Source organism: Neofelis nebulosa, chromosome 13, assembly GCF_028018385.1.
Source record: "Neofelis nebulosa isolate mNeoNeb1 chromosome 13, mNeoNeb1.pri, whole genome shotgun sequence".
Taxonomy (NCBI): Eukaryota; Metazoa; Chordata; class Mammalia; order Carnivora; family Felidae; genus Neofelis; species Neofelis nebulosa.
Genome location: NC_080794.1, coordinates 40,061,138 through 40,076,958, shown reverse-complemented (window position 1 = coordinate 40,076,958; position 15,821 = coordinate 40,061,138). Strand labels below are relative to the sequence as shown.

At 36.9% G+C, this 15,821-nt stretch overlaps 1 protein-coding gene across 5 annotated transcripts in view; it reads right to left on the bottom strand.

The window, feature by feature from the left end:
- The window catches only part of SAMD8 (sterile alpha motif domain containing 8), a 52,489-nt gene that overhangs the window by 29,726 nt on the left and 6,942 nt on the right, over window positions 1–15,821 (bottom strand). For 2 of the 5 annotated variants that reach the window (XM_058696765.1, XM_058696766.1), the window contains exon 2: window positions 11,191–11,233. The exons of the other annotated variants lie outside the window; for them this stretch is intronic. The gene's annotated coding sequence lies outside the window, so the exon portion shown is untranslated. The remainder of the gene's footprint in view (window positions 1–11,190; window positions 11,234–15,821) is intronic. 5 annotated transcript variants of the gene reach the window in all.

The following is a 15,821-nucleotide window of genomic DNA, read 5'->3' as shown; positions in this document are numbered from 1 at the left end:
GTCATCATCTCATGGTTCCTGAGTGGGAGCCCCGCGTCGGGCTCTGTGCTGACAGCTCAGAGCCTAGAGCCTGCTTTGGATTCTGTGTCTCCCTCACTCTCTGCCCCTCCCCCACTCATGCTCTGTCTCTGTCTCTTAAAAATAAATAAATGTTAAGAAAAAAGTTTTTTTTTTTAAATTTATTTATTTATTTTGGGACAGAGAGAGACAGAGCATGAACAGGGGAGGGGCAGAGAGAGAGGGAGACACAGAATCGGAAACAGGCTCCAGGCTCCGAGCCATCAGCCCAGAGCCTGACGCGGGGCTCGAACTCACGGACCGCGAGATCCTGACCTGGCTGAAGTCGGACGCTTAACCGACTGCGCCACCCAGGCGCCCCAAGAAAAAAGTTTTTTAAAAAGACACTCAAAAAAAAGCATTTGAAAAAATCCAATATTTATTCCTGATAAAACCTCTTGGCAAACCAAAAACAGAAGCATCATCAACTTTATAAAGGGCATCTTTGAAAAACCTGTAGCTAATATCATACTTAATGACAGAAGTCTATACGCTTTCTTATAATATCAGGAACAAGCCAAAACTATCCATTCTCACCAATTCTATACATTGGACATTCTGGCCAGTAGAATAAGGCAAGAAAAGGGAATAAAGCCATACAGATTAGACAGTAAGAAATAAAACTCACAATCTGCAGAATTTGCAAGCAATATAATTGTTTATTTAGGAAATTCAGTGGAATCTATACGTACACACAAAAACCTACCACAACTAGTAAGTTAGTTTAGCAAGACTGCTAGATATAAGATCAATATACAAAAATCAATTGTATTTCTACATACTAGTAATAAAAATTCAAAAACTGAAATTTATAGGGGCACCGGGGAGGCTCAGTTGGTTAAGCATCTGACTCTTGGTTTCAGCTCAGGTCATGACCTCGTGGTTCCTGAGTTCCAGAACATTGGCTCTGTGCTGACAGTGTGGAGCCTGCTTTGGATACCCTCTCTCACTCTCTCTGACCCTCCCTTGTTCATGCTCTCTCTCTCAAAATAATTAAATAAACTTAAAAAAATTGAAATTTATAAAACACTACCATTTACAATAGCATCAAAAAATATCAAATACTCAAGGATAAATCTGACCAAACCCGGAAAAGACCTGTACACTAAAACCTATAAAACACTGTAAGAGAAATTAAAGATCTAAATAAACAATGAGAGATGGGTGGGTCAGAAGATTCAATATTGTTAAGATGTCAATTCTCTCCCAAATTTGAACTACAGATTCAGTGCAATTCTAATCAAAATCCTGGCAGGATTTTTTGTAGATGTTGATAAACTTAACTCACAAAAGCTCATATGGAAATGTAGAAGATCCAAAATAACCAAAAACAACTCTGAAAAAGAACAAATTAGCTGATTTCAAGACTTATCATACAGCAATTATTTTCTACCGCTTTGTAGCTAATTACCATAAACTTAGTGACCACCCTCAGTTCTTGCCTCTTCTTATTCTGAAAAGCAGCAGCTTCACCTGTGTTGAACTCCCCTTGTACCTGGAATCTCTCCTGGAAAAACACACTCCTTCTCAAGGGCTTGCCTGATTAAGTCAGGTCCACCAAGAATAATCTTAGTTTCTTAGTCAACGGTGCCACATTAACACAACATAATCACAGGAGTGATCGCCCATCATATTTACAGGTCCCTTCTATTATTATACAACAGTCACTGGAGACCATTTTAGAATTCTATCATCTACCCCAAATCAAGACAAAGTGGTAGTGGCATGATGACAAATAAAGCAATGGAACAGAACAGGGAATCTGGAAATAGACCTAGATAGATAGATCGATAGATACCTGTTTTTCTACAAACATGTAAAGGCAATTTAATGAAGAAAGGATAGTCTTCATCAAATAGTATTGGAACAAATGGATATCCATATGCAAAAAAATCAATCGATATCTCTCACCACATATAAAAATTAACCCCAAATGCATCACAGACCAAATGTGAAGTCTAAAACTATAAATCATCTAGAAGAAAACACAAGAGAAAATCTTTCTTACCTTAGGTTAGGTCAAGATTTTTTAGATATGACACCAAAAGCAAAATGCATAAAAGAATAAACTGATAAACTGGATTTCATTTGTCTAGGTAGGAGACTGAAGGACCTTTATAGTTTTTAGTCTGTAAATTTCTGCATTGTTTGAATCTTTTATAGCAATGTATTTCTATACTAAAAAGGAAATACATAAAAGTAATATATATTCATTGAAGAAATAAAATTTTAAAATTACCTTTGAGACTACTGCTTGTAATTTGTTATAACTCTCACAGAATTTTCTACGAAAAGAAATCATACCATAGATAATTCTGTCTCATTTTCCTTAACATTATTACATGAATCCTGTCTAAAATTATTAAATTATCCTTTGAAAAGGACAGTCCATTAATGGTTATACAATAGTTTGTCCATCTCTCCATTGTTGGCAATTGTTCACAATATTATTACTATTATAAATAGTACTGTAGTGCCTTACTTAAGATTTCTAGGAGTCAAGTAACTATCAAAAAAAAATCTCAAGTGTTTCCCCACTAACGTCATTAAAGCTTAATTCACAATTAAAAAACACTGCATGAAAAGCTTGTACTTGTCTAAAACATTACTTGGTATGTATAAAGGAAACATCCCCATTTGAGATAAAATTCTAAAGAGGTTTACTCTGAAATCATGAACAATTAATAATTTAATTATCAAAGGCACTGAGAGAATATTCAACTCCTGCAGAATCTCATTATCAACAGGCATTAGTCAGAGTTCCAAGTCCTAGACAACAGATAAACAAAAGGAGCTGACTGTTCTGTACAAAGGGGAACAAAAGTATCTTATGGATGGACTCCAGTTAGAAATTTTTGAAAACTATAGAAAATGCAATTTTCGGCACATCAACTCTTTAATTTACAAGCATATTTCTTTTCTTTCCAAATTTAGTTCATACTAATTAGAGATTTCACCAGCCTGAGAGCAAAAGAGCTTACAGTATATTGCCTATATACTGTAAAGATGACTTTATCTCCATACTTAATAAAATGAAAAAACCTTATCATAAGAACTTTAGTTTGGTATTTCTTAACAGTAGCATAGCTATTCCTCAATCAACAAGCCTTTAATGCATCCCATTAGAATGACCCAAATCTCTTCACAATAATATAAATAACTCAGTTGTGTTCTTCTCTATTCAAACTGCAAGTACTGTATGTTGTTAGGCTTGACAAAGTACAACCAGTCCAGAACTGCAAAAGCAGATAATGATTATCAATGAACTCTTTCCCTACTCCTCCTTGTTGAAACTATTTGTGTGCTCCACCCTACCTCTGTATGACCAGTTGCAGAACAATCTGGCCCCCACTGAAAATGACTGAACTGAAAGGAGCATTACCTTTGTGAATCACACTGACTCAGTGTCTGTGACAGATACGATGAATTTGGCACTGATGAATTGGCACCTTTTCCATCCAATCTCCCTCTAGTTGTTTTCTGCTACTACAGAGGTTGAAAGCTAAAAAATTATTACCCAGGATCCCTTGCAACTAGAGTTCTAAATGTGAATTAGGTTCGGCCAAGTGGATTCTCTGACAAGAGATACGGAAAACAGTAAGTGAAGTAGGGGCCATTTTCCTGAAGTTCTGGCTGTCCACAAGACAGACTATGTAAATGTTGGGTGTGTGTTGTATGTGTGTGTGTGTGTGTGTGTGCATGCGCGCACAATTCTCCAGTTTTCAGTCACTAAGTGTTGAGTATAAGGAAGAAGTTGCAATTGTGGAGCAGCAATTCTGCCTTTCTAATGCCTGCATCAGACACGATAATACGTTGTTTTGTTTGTGTATGTTTGTTAAACCATACACAAAACTTACTATTTTAACAATTTTTTAAGTGTACAGAACAGTAGTATTAAGTACATTCACATGGATGTGCAACCATCACCACCGTCCACTTTCAGAACTTTTTCTTCATCCCAAATGAAAACTTTGTATCCATTAAACAATAACCCCCCCCCCCATTATCCCCTACTTCCTCACCCCACAACAACCAACATTCTACTTTCTGTCTCTATAAATTGGACACTAGGTACCTCATATAAGTGGAATCATACAATATTTGTCTTTCTGTGTCTGGCTTATTTTCCTTAGCATAATGTCTTCAAAGTTAGTCCATGTTGTAGCACGTTATCAGAATTTCCTTCCTTTTTAAGGCTGAATAATATTTTGTTGCATGGGGGTGCCTGGGTGGCTCAGTGGGTTGAACCTGAACCTTGATTTCAGATCACATCATGGTTCATGAGTTTGAGCCCCACATTGGGCTCTCTGCTGAAAGCATAGAGCCTGCTTGGAATTCTCTCTCTATCTCAAAAATAAACGAACATTTAAAAAATATTTCATTATATACATATATCACATTTTGTTTACCCATTCATCCACCAACAGACATGAGTTGCTTTCAACTTTTGGCTATTGTGAATAATGCTCCTATAAACACGGCTGTACAATAACTGTTCAAGTCCTATTTTCGCTTCTTTGGTGTATAAACTCAGAAGTAGAATTGCTGAGTCTTTGGTAATTTTTTTTATTTTCAGGAATCACCACACCATTTCTCTTTTTCTTTTCTTTTTTTTTTTTTTAGAGAGAGAGAGAGAGAGAGAGAGAGAGAGAGAGAGATGGCGCAAGTGAGAAGGGGCAGAGAAAGAAAGAGAAAAAGAGAAAATCTCATGAAAGACTGAGAGAGTACTGTGAGGGGAGAGAGAAGCAAGGCTCACCCAAAGCAGGACTCAAACTCACAAACTGTGAGATCATGACCGAGTCAAAGCCAGCTGCTTAACCAACTGAGCCACCCAGGAGCCCACCATACCATTTTTCAAAGTAGCTATACTATTTTACATTTCCACCAGCAATGTACAAGTGTTCCAATTTTTCCATACTCTTGCCAACACTTGTTATTTTATGTTTTTTGTTTTTGTTTTTTTTGTTTTTTTTTAACAATAGTCATCCCAGTGGATGTAAAGTGTAAAGTAGTTTTTATTTGATTTCCATAATGATTAGTGATGTTGAGAATCTTTTCATGTGCTTACTGGACATTTGTATATTTTCTTTAAGGAAATGTTTGTTCAAGTCCTTTGCCTATTTTTTTTTTTTAATTTTTTTTTTAACATTTATTTATTTTTGAGACAGAGAGAGACAGAGCATGAACGGGGGAGGGTCAGAGAGAGGGAGACACAGAATCTGAAACAGGCTCCAGGCTCTGAGCTGTCAGCACAGAGCCCGATGCGGGGCTCGAACTCACGGACTACGAGATCATGACCTGAGCCGAAGTCGGACGCTTAACCGACTGAGCCACCCAGGCGCCCCTACTTTGCCTATTTTTGAATCAAGTTGGTTTGGTTGTTGAAATGGTATATTCTTTTTAATTTTTTTAATGTTTTTATTTCTTTGTGAGAGAGAGACAGAGACAGAGAGACAGAGCATGAACGGGGAGGGGCAAGAGACAGAGGGAGACACAGAGTCTGAAGCGGGCTCCAGGCTCTGAGCTGTCAGTATGGAGCCCGATGTGGAACTTGAACTCACTGACCACAAGCACATGACCTGAGCTGAAGTAGGATGCTTAACCGACTGAGCCACCCAGGTGCTCTGAAATGGTACATTCTTAAAATTGTTCCACGCCGGCCTTCTAATACCTTTGATGACTGTGGCAAAGGTAGCACTTCTTTGGCACACAAGTTCAAATCTTGTTATAGAAGTCATTCCTAGCAGCCCAGCCCAGAGCCTAGAGTAGTTTCTATCTCTTGTAATTGAACCTCGCCTGAATATGTCAGTATAGGCCAGGCCATTCAATCTTCCCAGTTGTTAACTTTCTTTTCTTTTCTTCTTTAAATGTTTACTTATTTATTTTGAGAAAGGGCAGGCATGTGGGAGCAGGGGAGGGGCAGAGACAGAAAGAAAGAGAGAATCCCAAGCAGGCTCTGCACTCTTAGCACAGAGGCCTGACATGGGGCCTGATCCCACCAACCATGAGATCATGACCTGAGCCGAAATCAAGAGTTGGGACACTCAACCAACTGAGCCACCCAGGTGCTCCAAACTGTCATCTTTCAAAGCAAGTGAAGTACCTAAGGTTAAAGGCTTCAAGCTTGCTCACAAGGTCCACATTCTAGTTCAATTCTAGGTAAGGCAAATAAATTTATGCTATTTCAACTTCCTGGGAAATTAATTAAGCAGGATATGGTTTCATCTGTTTCCCACCCCCCCCCCCATTAAATGCACATACTCTTGCATTATCTTTGGAATGAATGACTTGTTTTATTTTAATAAGCTGTACAACATATTTTTTTCTCAACCAAGCACACTGTGCCAATGGAAAAAGATGAAGCAGTAAAATGTCCCATTGATAATTTAAACACAACAAAGGCTCTGATCTGGTCATTTCATCTATTAAATAGGTTCAACTCTATCTATTAAGAATAAGAAAGTAGACAGGTGCCCCACGGCTTCTAGCCAGCCGTAGGTCTCCTGGGAGTACAGGAAAAGTGAGGAGGCTGTGGGCTTGGGTGCACCAGACTGCCTACTGTGAAGCCCACAGGGGAGAAAATAAAGGAGGCAAATAGCACGACAAATTAAAGAAAGGGGGAGAAAAAGTAAAACATGAATATGTCTAGCAAAAAAAGTTATCTAGCACCTAGGGCAGCAGGAGAGCTTAAGAGATTTTTTACGTTAGATTATTTTTATTTTTAGAGACTATGGTAGGGATTACTAAGAATATTACAAAGACCTGTATGATGAGCACATAATAGGTTCTCAACAAGCATTATTAAATAAATGTGCAAAAACAAAGTAGCAATCAAAATAACTGCCCCAATGCCCTTCCAAACAGGATTATTAAAAACAAAACGCCTTGTTTTACACTGGCTATTTCATTCTTAAGAGTATAGTCTTAAAAAGATTTTACATTTTCCCTTTATTTATGCACATTTTTAATAATAAAATTTTATTACAAATTCTTCAGGGCTTCAGTTTTACATCAACAAATTTAGAATGTCTAACTGCCAAGAGACAACCCCTGGTCACTAATTTGATAAACCCATAGGAATCAGGATCTGGTAATCAGCCTCAATGATTCAAAACTTGATCTTTTGTCATTACCCCAGAGTTGATCATATTGAGTGAGACTACAAGCGAACTTATATAAGGTACTGATGGATAAACTAGAATGCCAACACTAGGCACATAAGTGTCTAGAAAGAATACTCAAGAATCTTGTCCCAGGCAGATTTGTTCACAACTCTGAAGTATCTAGAAGGCTGACTTAATAAGCGGAATGTTACTTACAGAGTAAGTAATCAGATCACAGAAAAGCAGATGATTTTAAGCAACATTTTTATGAGACTTAATGTATAACGTCTGTGCCTCACAGAGTATCTGTCTAGAAAAAGTTGTTTACATCTCTCAGTTTATCTCTCTTTTCCACACAGGGTAGATATAAAAAACCTTTGACTCCTCCTTTGCCTATGCTCCATGGAATCAATATAAACAATGGTTTTCAACCTGGCTACACATTAGAATAATCTGAAATAAAACAAACAAACAAACATGCCCGTTCTACTTCCCATGCTTTTTTTTTTAACTTTCTTACTGGATCAGAATCTGAGAAGCTTGACATCTGCATTTTTTAAAAGCTCCCCAAGTGATTCTGAAGCACTACACCAGACCATCCAATCTAACTCTGCTTGTTCTTCTACTTCTGGCTTGGCTAACATTTAATCTTTCAAGTTCCTTCACACATATCTTATTTCATCCATTATATGTTGATTCTGTGTTGAGCAGCTGTTTCTCCTATATAAAAATCTACATGATACAACTGAATAAACTATACCTATACACAGAACTGCAGGTAAAGACATATCACACTCTAGGGTTGACTACTGATATATATTAAGAAAAACTGCATTTAGTTTATACTAAAAATAATCCTTCAGAGTCTGTTTATAATACCCTAGCACCCAGGAAACAGAAACTTTTTATTATTTTAAATAACTGATCAAATGTACCCACAATTTGGGGTGCCTGGGTGGCTCAGTCGGTTGAGCATCTGACTCTTGATTTTGGCTCAGGAGTGATCTTATGTTCCGTGGGTTCAGAGCTGTGTTGCAATCTGCTTGACAGTGTGGAGACTGCTTGGAATTCTCTATGCCCCTCCTCCACATGTGCTCACACATGTGCACACTTTCTCTCTCTCTCAAAAATAAATAAACTTAAATAAATTTACCCACAATCTATATATTAAAATTTTTTTTAATGTTTATTCATGTTTTTGATAGAGCATGAGTGGGGGAGGGGCAGAGAGAGAGGGAGACACAGAATCTGAAGCAGGCTCTAGGCTCTGAGCTGTCAGCACAGGGCCTGACGCAGGACTAGAACTCACAGACCATGAGATCATGACCTGAGTTGAAGTCGGACACTTAACTGAATGCGCTACCCAGGTGTCCCCACAATTTATATATTTCTGATAATTATAAGGAAAAAAGTCTTCAAAACATAGTAAGAAAGCTTAAAAAAAAATCTATAATAAATATTAAGTCTATAAATCCCTGGTAGGATTTAAGAGCTTTATTTTCAACCTGTCCTTTAACTTAAAAGAAAAGTAGCATGATATAGTGAAGAGCAGTGAATTGGTTGTCAAAATTCTTGGAGCTCAATTTCAACAACATTAATTACCCTTTTAGGTGATTTAAAACAATCTAAACTTCTTGGCATCTCAATACCTTATCTATAAAATGAGGAGGCAAAGAAAGAGCTAATAGAAGGAAACTAATATTTATGAACATCTATTATAGATCAGACACTGTCCAGGATGATTTCACATGTGATTTAATAATAATATTAATAGCAATAATTATAATAATAATTCCTGCTTCATCTTTGCCTAGTTGCTTTGGGGACTCTGACTGGACCTGTTTTATGTTTTATTTTATTCATTATCTTTTTAAGATTTTATTTTAATTTTTATATTTATTTATTTTTAAGAATATATATTATTTCTCCTTTTTTATGTTTATTTATTTTTTAGAGAGAGAGAGACAGAGTGATATCAGGGAAGGGGCAGAGAGAGAGAGGGAGACACAGAATCCAAAGCAGGCTCCAGGCTCCGAGCTGTCAGCACAGAGCCTGACATAGGGCTTGAACCCACGGACTGTGAGATTATGACTTGAGCTGAGGTCAGTCATTCAACCAACTGGCCACCCAGGAGCCCCTAGGATTTTATTTTTAAGTAATCTCTACACCCAACGTAGGGCCTGAATTTAAAATCCCAAGGGGTGCCTGGGTGGCTCAACTGGTTAAGTGTCCAAATTCATTCAGATCACATCATGATCTGGCAGTTGGTGGGTTCAAGCCCCGCATCAAGCTATGCTGATAATGTGGAGCCTGCTTGGGATTCTCTCTCTCAAAATAACACTTAATAAAACCCCCAAAAACTGAAGATGTCAAATGAGACTAATCATTCTCAAGGCCAAAATATCTTCAGAATAAAAAAATACATACTAGAAATAAGATCCAGATGATTTGGAGGTGATTTGTAATACAGCTTCTTCATTATAAAACTTTCAACTTTTGTTAAGAGACCCTTTTACAGATAGAAATAATACATTTTCCTCATTATTTGTTGGGAAATCTAGGCTAACTATTTAGGTACCAAAATCAGGTACATACACGTATTAATAATACAAACAAATAGCTGGATTTCAAAAAATCTTTTCATTTCAGGCAACTATTAATTTCCCTTATTTTATAACCACCATGTCACCAGCCCAGTATCCCAGTGAATAACTCTGTTCTTTCTCCCAGGGGAACTACAAACCTATCTTTGTGATAATCCCTTGTTTTTCTTTATAGTTTCAGTACCTAAGCATATATTCATAAACAATATAGTTTAGTTTTGCTTGTTTTTCTCTTTTATATGAATTGAATCACACTGTATGCATTCTTCAAGTATTATACAAAAGTAGATTGTAGCATTCACCTGTTTTAAAAAAAATTTGAATGACAGTAATTTTGGAAAAAGTTTAGAGGACTGCTAAATTGATAAAAACAGACTCAAGATTCAAAGTAATATAGGAAATGTTAAATAGCCATTTTAATTTGTCCATGAAGACAAAATTAATGGTATATCACCTCAGAAGAATTAACTGCACAAAATAGGGAAGCATATTCAACCAGAACCAAAAAAACTCAGTTATCATATTCTTCAAAGGAAGAAGACAAAAGTATGTACTGTTCCTTGATATGAACTCAAAATCCTTTTTCAGTAAAAAGTCCCTGGAAGACTTGTTTCTTTGACTTTTGTATGATTAGTACAATGAGGTGAACAGGATTATCAGTTACCCAATCAACACCTACTGGAAGAGGAATACAGTGGGCAGGATGTGCAGGCACAAGATATTCCATCTCTGCAGAGTGTTGTTCTTTAAAAGAATGTATGTCCTAACTCACACACTCTTTGATTTCTGAACTGTGTTCAGTACATTTTTAGGAAGTAACAACAGGCAATAATTAGATTAGCTACCACCTTAAGACATTTATGAAGGGCCAGAAAGTGCTCTAAGTGTTTTACTTGTATGTTCATATAATTCTCACAACCACATAAAGTAGGCATTATCATCTTCCTCAGTTTACAGATGAGATAACTGAAACAGATGGGTTAAATAACTTGCCCAAGATAAACTTGTACTAGTAACTAGTACAGACAGGTTTCCAACCCAGGCAATCTCATTTCAAAGTCCATGTTCTTTCTCACTACACCACACCACCTCACATAAGCTGAGGGTTCTTGTACTTCTGTAGGGATTGAATCTCATAAACATTAAATATTTTCTAGTTATCAGCAGAGGAATTTATCAAAGGTTTTCAGTTACATTACATAAAGATTACATCAATGAGACTGCTTAATGATGGAAGCTTTTTGAATCACAAATTTGCACTGTACAGGATCAAACATTTACTGTCTGCTATATCCAGATGTCAGGTAATAAGGCACTGGGGATATAGACAGTATTAAAATGCCCTCATGTTATGTTTGTTCACCTATTAAATATTTACTGTGCACATACTACGTGAAGAGTATCTCACTAGGCAATGTAGCACTTACCTAGATAAATATGAAACAGATCCTGGCCTCAATGATTTTTAGTCTAGAAAGGGATATTAAAGAAAGTCATTATGAAAAAAAGGTAAAATTACAGCTGCTATTTATATACATTAGCTCACTTAATCCTTAAAACAACACTAATAAAGTGGTTACTTATGAAACTTGTTTAAAAAATTAGGAAGTTAAGGGAAAGAGAGGTTATTTCCAGTTGGTGAGATCAGAAGAGTTCTTGGAAGTGACATCTGAGCTGAGCCTTTAAGGAAGGGTGAAGCTGTGAACAGAGACCGAAAAATAAAGGAACACTAACAAAGGGGCAGCTGAGTGGCTCAGTCGGTTAAGCGTCTGACTTCAGCTCAGGTCATGATCTCATGTTTCGTGGGTTCAAGCCCCACATCGGGCTCTGTGCTGACAGCTCAGAGCCTGGAGCCTGCTTCAGATTCTTTGTCTCCCTTTCTCTCTGCCCTTCCCTTGCTTGTGTTCTGTCTCTCTCAGTCTCTCAAAAATAAACGTTAAAAAAAAAAAAAGTTAAAAAAAAAAGTACACTAATAGAGGAAAATTGTATGAGCAAAGGTATGAAGACAGAAAACAATGGAGAACTATTAGTGTTCACAGGGCACAAAGGACTACTGGGATATTAAGCTGAAAATATAAATTGGGGCTAGATCATGGAAACTTTGTCAAGTTAATGATATTCTTTAAAAAAATTTTTTAATGTTTATTTACTTTTGAGAGAGAGAGAAAGAAAAAGAAAGAGAGAGGCAGAAAGAAAGGGGGACAGAGAATCTGAAGCGGGCTCCACGGACAGCAGAGAGTGTGGGGCTTGAACTCAACAAACCGTGAGATCATGACCTGAGCGAAAGTCAGAGGCTTTAACTGACTGAGCCACCCAGGTGCCCCATCAAGTTAAGGGTATTCTATAGACAGTGGGGAACCACTAGAGATTTTTGAATAAGAGGATGACATAATAAGTGTGCTTTAAGGAGAATAGCTGTCAGAAAGTGTAAAACAGACTGTGAGGGATGAAGCTAGCATAAAAGTATTTAACAGACTAAATGAAGGAAATAGCTTCTAAAAATAGAGGCTTCACAGTTTGTGGGTTTGAGCCCCGTGTCGGGCTCTGTGCTGACAGCTCTGAGCCTGGAGCCTGCTTCAGATTCTGTGTCTCACTCTCACTCTGCCCCTCCTCCACTCACACTGTGTGTCTCTCTCAGAAATAAATAAACATTAAAAAAACTGAAAGAAAATTTAAAAAATAGAGGCAAGAGATGAAGGAAATACGACAGCAGATGAAAAAATGGCGGTAACAGCATTCTTTCTGATAAATACTTTTTTTTAAAGTTTATTTTGAAAGAGACAGAATGCAAGCGGGGAAAGGGCAAAGACAGAGAGAGAGAGAGAAAGAATTCCAAGCAGGCTCTGCACCAGCAGTGCAGAGTCAGACACAGGGCTCGAACCCACAACCTGAGCCAAAGGTGGACGCTTAACTAACTGAGCCACCCAGGCACCCCTCTGACAAGTACATTTTTAAAAAGAGCATATGTGGACTTCTGCTTGTGGGAAGATGGAGCAGACATACTTTTCACTATTACTCCCTGGATAAACTCAAATCTAGAACATACAAAGAATTCCTAAAATTCAACAGTAAGAAACTAAAAATCTAATTAAAATTGGTGAAAGACATGAACAGGCATGTCATCAAAAAAGATGTATGAATGGCAAAAAAGCACATGAAAAGATGTTCAACATCACCAGCTGCTAGGGAAATGCAAATTAAGACCATGATGAGGTATAAAATGTCACAATATGGAATGCTGTCAAGGATGCAGAGAAACTGGACCTCTCACACACTGCTGGGGGAAAGTAAAATTGTACAGCCATGCTGGATGATAGTTTGGCCAATTTCTTTAAAATCTGAGCATACGCTTACCATACAACCGAGCAACTGTACTTCTGGGCATTTATCCAAGAAAAATGACAATAAGGTTCACACAAAAACCTGTATACAAATGTCCCCAGCTTTATTACTTTTAATAGCTGAAAGGTGTATAAAAACAAAATATCCCATAATATGTGAACAGTTTAACTGTGGTACATCTATACCATGGAATACTATTTAGCAATAAAAATTAATAAACTATGGATACATACAATAAGTAGATGGATCTCAAGGGCATTGTGCTATTTGGAAAAAATCCAATCTCAAATGGTCATATACAGTATGATTCCCTCTGTAATATCCTCAAAATATCAAAATTATACAGGTGGAACACAGGAAAGAGTATGTATTGAGGGTGGAGGGTAACCCAAGGGAGATCCTTATAGTGATGGAATAATTCTATATTTAAAAAAAAAATTTGGGGGGCGCCTGGGTGGCGCAGTCGGTTAAACGTCCGACTTCAGCCTGGTCACGATCTCGCGGTCCGTGAGTTCGAGCCCCGCGTCAGGCTCTGGGCTGATGGCTCGGAGCCTGGAACCTGTTTCCGATTCTGTGTCTCCCTCTCTCTCTGCCCCTCCCCCGTTCATGCTCTGTCTCTCTCTGTCCCAAAAATAAATAAAAAACGTTGAAAAAAAATTAAAAAAAAAAAATTTTTAACTTTTAAAATTTATTTATTTAAGTAATCGCTACACCCAATGTGGGGCTTGAACTCATGACCCAGATATTAAGAGTTGCATACTCTTCTGAGCCAGCCAGGTGCCCCTCTATATCTTAATCAGTGCAATGGTTACACAAATCTACTCATGCTAAAGTAACACACAACTACACACACATTTTGAACCAGTGTCAATTTCCTGGCCTTGATATTGTACTATAAATATGTAAGATATAACCAGTGAAAGGTATGTGGGATCTCTCTGTACTGTCTACACAACATACTGTGAATCTTTAATTATTTCAAAATAAAAGTTAAAAAAAAATTTAAAGGAGCAAAATGTCCTAAAAAATAGCAGATGCATCATATGTATGTATCTTTAAATAAGTAAAATGTCAAACTATTAAGAGTTCTCCTCCAGTGGACTCCTTCACTACCTACATTAAACATTTCTAAAATTTCTAAATTTTATACAATAAGCATGTAATACTTGATAACCAAAGAGAAGACTCTTTAAAGAAAATGAAAACAATATTATTTCTCCCTGTTTGAAGCATATCACACAAATAAGATATGAATAGAAAATTAAGAAAGAAAATCAATTAAACTCAATTATTAATCTACGTATGCATATATACACTAAATAAAAGAAATAGTGAGGCAACTAACAAGCCCAAGAGGTCCAAAAAAATATCTAATTGCAGATCCAGCACCATCACCCATTACCAGTGTGACTTTGGAAAATGACTTAACCTTTGTACTTTAAGAGATCAAGAGATTACGAACAGAACCTAATCAGAAATATTAAACATACAATGTTTTGTAAATCAGGATGACAGAATTCTTAAAATGGTAGAATTGGAAATGACTTGAATGGAAGATTTAGTACAATTCCTCAACTGACAGCTTAAGAAACAAAGGGTTGAGAGTTAAATAAATTTCAGAAAGCTATTCTGCAACAGAATTCAACAAATAACCCAGAATGCATAGCAGTTAAGAATGCTGGCTCTGGAATCAAACTGCCTAGATTCAAATCAGGGATTTACAACTCACAGCTATGTGACCCTGCATTAGTTACTTAATCTCCTTGGGCCTCATTATTTTTATCTGCAAAATGGAGAGAATACTAGCTCTTACTCCACAGGCTTATTGTTAAGATTACATGGACTAAAACATGTAATGCTTTTGTAATAATGCTTGGCAAATACAAACTGCTCAGTAAATATAAGCTAATACTGCCATCCTCACTAACTCCTCTTTCTGCCAGTATTGCGCTAGGCCTGAAATTAAATCATTAGGATAGTCACCTATCAACTAATAGTTAAACCCACTCTTTTTTTTTTTTTTTTTAATGTATATTTATTTATTTTGAGAGAGAGAGAGCAAGCGAGCAAGGGAAAGGCAGGGAGAGAGAGTATCCAAACCAGACTCCATGCTCAGCGCAGAGCTCAGCTTGACATGAGACTGGATCTCACAAACTGTGAGATGGTGACCTGAGCTGAAATCAAGAATCAGACACTTAACCGACTGAGCCACCCAGGTACCCCCAAACCCACTCTTAACTCAACCTTTGGGTTAATATGAAATAATTATGAATATCTGAAAACAGCTGTAAAATCTTAATAAGGTTTTGCTCAAGATGGAATTACCTTTCAGGGAAACAACAATGTAATCAAAGAACAAACTCAAAAGTAAAATAACAATAGTGATTCCAATTAATCGGTGTAGACTTCAACTCAACCTGAGTTTCTCATATAAAGACTTACTTAATATCAAGTTTAACTAAATAAAAATATATTTCAACAGGAACATATGAATATTTAAAAAAATATGTTATAGGTTGATGATAATTGATTATTGTTGACATCTAAAAGTACTTCTAGGGGTGCCTGGTTGGCTGTCAGTGGAGCATGAGAATCTTCATCCTAGGAATGTAGGTTCAAGTCCCACGCTGGCTGTAGAGGTTACTTAAAAATAAAATCTTAAAAAAAAAAAAAAAAAAAAAAAAAAAGTACTTCTATACCTTAACAATTAACTTGG